General features: G+C 37.9%; 1 long non-coding RNA gene across 2 annotated transcripts in view; it reads right to left on the bottom strand.

Moving 5' to 3' along the window:
- Window positions 1-2,322: 2,322 nt before the first annotated feature.
- The window catches only part of LOC105290246, a 39,970-nt gene continuing 37,454 nt past the window's right edge, over window positions 2,323-4,838 (bottom strand). For both annotated transcript variants that reach the window (XR_002779646.1, XR_002779647.1), the window contains one exon: window positions 2,323-2,542. This is a non-coding gene — a long non-coding RNA (uncharacterized LOC105290246). The remainder of the gene's footprint in view (window positions 2,543-4,838) is intronic.

Genomic DNA, 4,838 nt, shown 5'->3' with positions numbered 1-4,838 from the left:
AGGAATGAGGAAGTGGGGAAACCAAGACTTGCGGGACTCGTGAGCTGTAGGGCCAGCCATTGGTGTCGGTGGCCCTCGGTCCTAAAGGCAGGTTCCATTGGCCTGGAAACTCACATTTCCCATTGATACTTGACAATGCGGTCCAGAGGCCGAGTTGAGTTGTAGCAGTATTTTCTTCTGAGTATTAAAAAAGATTATGATTTTAAAAGTAAAATAACCACATTATAGAAAGGATATAACCTGGACATAGAAAATCTAAAAGATTTAGAAAAAAATAAGCCACTTATAATCCCATTATCTTAATGTGTTTAATACCAGCATTTGGGTTAATTTCTTCCTAGCTTTTTTTTTTTTTTTGGTATATTTAAAGAAATTATACTGTATACAATTGTGGATCCTATGCTTTTAAATGTAACACTGTCTCACAAGCATTTTCACTGTTGCTAATCAGCTTTTCATAACTATCCTTTTAACAGTGAATAATATGTTATTAAATAACCGAACAGTAATTTACTTAATTTAACTATCTCCTTATATTGTTAGATGTTTAAAACCTTTCCAGTTTCTTGACATATAAATATTGCATCAATATACATTTTCCTGAATATTTTATCTTCCATATTTTAGATTATCTTCTTAGAATTGATTTTACGAATTTTTAAAACATAAAGTGTTCCAGGACATCAACATTTTATGACTCTTGTATTTACTGCCAAATTGCTTTTCCAAGGGACTATATCAACGCACAGTCTCAATAATGGCGTGCGAGAGTAACAAACCTCAATGCACCCTTAAAAACATTGGATTATTATATTATCAACTGTTTTTTTTACTCTTCAGTTTCCAAGCTGTGAGATGTCAGAGAGTGATAAGCACAATGGCAAACAGCAAAGTGAGGAGAGAGGGCTGGTGGTTGCTCTTTTCTTTGGGATAATCAGGAAAGGTCTTTCTAAATAGTGACATTTGAGTAACAGCTGAAGGAAGCGAGGGAATAACGTATGGGAATTATCTGAAGAAAGAGAGTTTCAGGCAGAGAAAACAACAAGAAAGGCCCGAAGGCAGACTCGTGTTGGGCAGTCTTGGAGGAACAGCAAAAGGACCAGTGTGCCTCCCATCTGTTGAAAAGAGGAGGGTCTGGAAGGAGAGGAGATCAAAGGGCAGGTGGGCAGCCAGGACATGTAAGGCTTTATTGGCCATCATAAGGATTTTTCTTTTATTTTCAGTAGGATGGGAAGGCATTAAAAGGTTTTGGAAGAAGGGGAGTCAGGAATTGACTTGTGTTTTCTATGATTGGCTGATGTGTTCAGAATAGACTAAATATGCCCCCAAACCAAACTTAGCATCTTTTTCAGCAAACCTCCTACGTTCTCAGCATCTCTGTTCTCTGACTCATCAATGCTCAAAACCTTAGTCATCTTTTGCATCTCAAAACCAACTGTCACCATGCCCTGTCAATTCTCCCTCCAGAATATCCCTCGAATCTGCCTTCTCTATCCATTCCCGTTGCCCAAACACTACAGTTAACAGTTTTCTAACTGATCTCCCAGCCTTGGTTTCTGCTCACCACTCAAATCACTCAGTGCCGTCAGCAATCATCCTAGCCAAGTCGGATCATTCATGGGTCCGTTCTTTACCTTTGCTGCCCTCCCCCACTTCTACCGATAAGGTTCAAATTCCTCAGAATGAAATTCAAGTCAAGCTCTACCACAATCTGATTCTAATCTAGGGGTCAAAACTTATCTCCCGTTATTATTCAGAATTAACTGTGCCTTCCTGTCTAACGAGTTTCCCCGAACCAGCTCTGCACTTTCTCACCCTACACCATTGCTTACATTGTGTCCCCTTCCCTGTACCTTTCCTTCTACCTCACCCAGAAATCCTCTCCATACCTGGAGGGTCACCCCAAACATCGCTTTCTTCACGAAAGTCATCTTCAATCTTCACAGCTGGAATTATGCTTATTTCCTTCTGTGCTCCCATAAGTTCTGTTCCATGACTCACACATTCTGTACCATGTTATACCCTAGTTTTGTGAATATGCTTTCTTTCCTTCTAAGTGATAACTTCCTCAAGGATCCACATCTTATCCTACAGCATTTATTACAGTGCCTTGAACATAGTAAGTGTCCAATAAATGTTTGTGAAACCTAAATTCCCCAAGGCCTTGTTGCTAATTCGTTGTGGAAACACAACTAGAGTTCGAGTCATCTGATTCCTAACTCTATCTGCCTTTCCTCATTCTGACTTCTTTCTATGGTTCATTGTCATCTCATTTGAAGTACATTTGAAACCACTAAGGAATTTTAAGGAAGAATGACTAAACAAAAAACAAATGCTGAAATTTATTTTCCATGTAGCTATTTAAGGCAAGGCGAACTTCATTTAGGGGCACTAAAATTTCGACTATGAATTCAAAATAAAAATAATATGGCACATACATATCTAGAAACTTTCTGGCTTCTTAGAGTTTGGTTTTTGAGCTACGCTTAATCTTTTAGGAGATAACTTTGCCATGTTTCTTGGTATTCTGTAAATTTGTAGTCTGAAAGAAAAACAGAAAAAAGTGTGTGGGTTTTTGCTTAACAGCTGTCAGCAACATTTCTAGCCTTTAAGAATACAAGAGAGTTTAAGCATTTGGGATGACACCCTGAGGCAAAGCATAACTCCCAATTATCTCAATTCTCCCCACTGGGAAAAATAGCTCAAGGGACGAGCGTTCTAAATTAGGATTCCCCTTTGGTATTTGACATTAACTAAGTAATTTATACTCATGATACATGTTATACGTATATATATGTAAAGTGAAAATAAGTAACTTGTAGTATTTAAAAATAGTAATAACCAGCATTAATATGCACCTATGAGAATTCTTTGTGAGTGATGACGCTGATGCCTTAGGGAGATATGACTGTGTTAAAATATATATTTGGAGAGTGGTTTAAGGTAGTGGGAGAAGAAAGGAAATGGAACAATTCTTTCTCTCCTTGAGTTTTGCCTTCTCTTTATTACATCTTGGAAGAGGGCAGCATCGCTATGAAGAATGTCCCACTGAGGTTTTTCACAAATTCAAATGAAATGGGATGAAATTAAAGCCTTATACCTTACAGGGGGGAAAAAAGGACACTCTGCTCCGTCTCACTCTGAGTATTACAGCAACGACTGACTGACCTGTGAATCTGACATGAAGTGTAACATCATAGAAATGAAAGCGACTCCTGAAGTAGCTTCATCAAACTTCTATCTTTGCCAAGTAAGCCTCAAACCATTACAAAGTGTTACTACTGAAGAAACTTTCCCATAGGCAATTTCTCCCAACTACAACCAAATTCTGCCTTACAGAATGACATGGACGATTTTTCTTGTGTTCTACAATGGAGACGTGAAAACAGCTTTTAGCCATAGCTAATGATCATAACCATTTCTTTATCACATGGCTCATATTTCTGGGCCATGGGGAGATAGCACAGAGTAATGGAGAAGAATTTGGGCTTGAAAACAGACAGATTTATGGTTAAGCCACAGATATATGATCACAGGTAATTTACTTAAGCTCTTTAAGCCTCAATTTCCTCACCCATAATATGAGGATGATAATGCCATCCAGCTGATCAAATTACTGTGACGAATAGTCTAGAACGAGTGCTGTCCAATAGAAATATAATGCAAGTTGCAAATGTGAGTCACATATGTAATTTAAAATTTTCTAGTAGCCCCATTAAATAAAAGAAACAGGTGAACTTAATTTTAGTAATGCATTTTTCATAACTCGACATATCCAAAATATCATTTCAACATGTAAAAACATTAGTGACATATTCTACATTCCTTTTTTGTACTAAGTCTTTGAAATCCAATGTGTACTTTATACATATGGTTCATCTCAACTCAGACTAACCACATTTCAAGCACATGTGGCCAGTGGCTACTGTATTGGAGAGTACAAGTCTAGAAAAGGCTGCAAAGCATTCAGCATTATACTAGGCATGCAGTGAATGCTAAAAAGTTGGGGTTTCTATTATTATCATTAATATTATTCTAAGAGAATTGTGTAATCTCCTCTAAGCCTTTGCATCTCCATGCTGGCTCTATGGAGCTCTTGCAGGTACCTGGAGAAATTGGGTTGCTCAAACCTGGGCCTTCCAATTACTTCAAAGGCAACTTTCTCACGGTCACTCTCCATGTAACCATCCTATGGAAGGGGCCACAAAAATGGGATCTGCACGGAGAATATATCCAATTAGTGTCAATGACCTTCGGATACTGACACACTGAACCCCAAGAAGTAGACACCATCACTAATCTGCCACCCTCTCGTATAAATAGGACAGGATAGGGCATTTGCTAAAGAAACAGCTTGCTCCTATATTTATCCCCTTACAAGGAGCAAGGTGCTATGTAATACATTGTGCTCAAAAGTTGATTCGATCAGTTAAACATAGTTACCGTGTGACCAGCAATTTCACTAGGTATATCTAAGACAATTGTAAAACGTGAGTGCACACAAAAACTTGTACACTAATGTGCATAGCAGCATTATTCATAATAGCTAAGAAGTAAGAACAATTCAAATGTCTATCAACTGATGAATGGATAAGCAAAATGTGGTATATGCGTACTATGGATTATTATTCAGTTATAAAAAAGAATGTCAGGTTGGTACATACTATATCCATAGATGAATGTCAAAAACATTATGCTAAGTGAACGAAGCTAGTCACAAAAGGCCACATATTGCATGATTGCATTTATATGAATTGTCCACAATGGGCAAATTCATAAAGACAGAAAATAGATTAGTGGTTTCCAGGAGCGAGGGGGAGGGGAGAATTGAGAGTGAC

Source organism: Pteropus vampyrus, unplaced genomic scaffold (genome assembly GCF_000151845.1).
Source record: "Pteropus vampyrus isolate Shadow unplaced genomic scaffold, Pvam_2.0 Scaffold33, whole genome shotgun sequence".
In the NCBI taxonomy this organism is placed as follows: domain Eukaryota; kingdom Metazoa; phylum Chordata; class Mammalia; order Chiroptera; family Pteropodidae; genus Pteropus; species Pteropus vampyrus.
The sequence above is the reverse complement of the archived record's forward strand: the minus strand, read 5'-3'. Positions and strand labels throughout refer to the sequence as shown.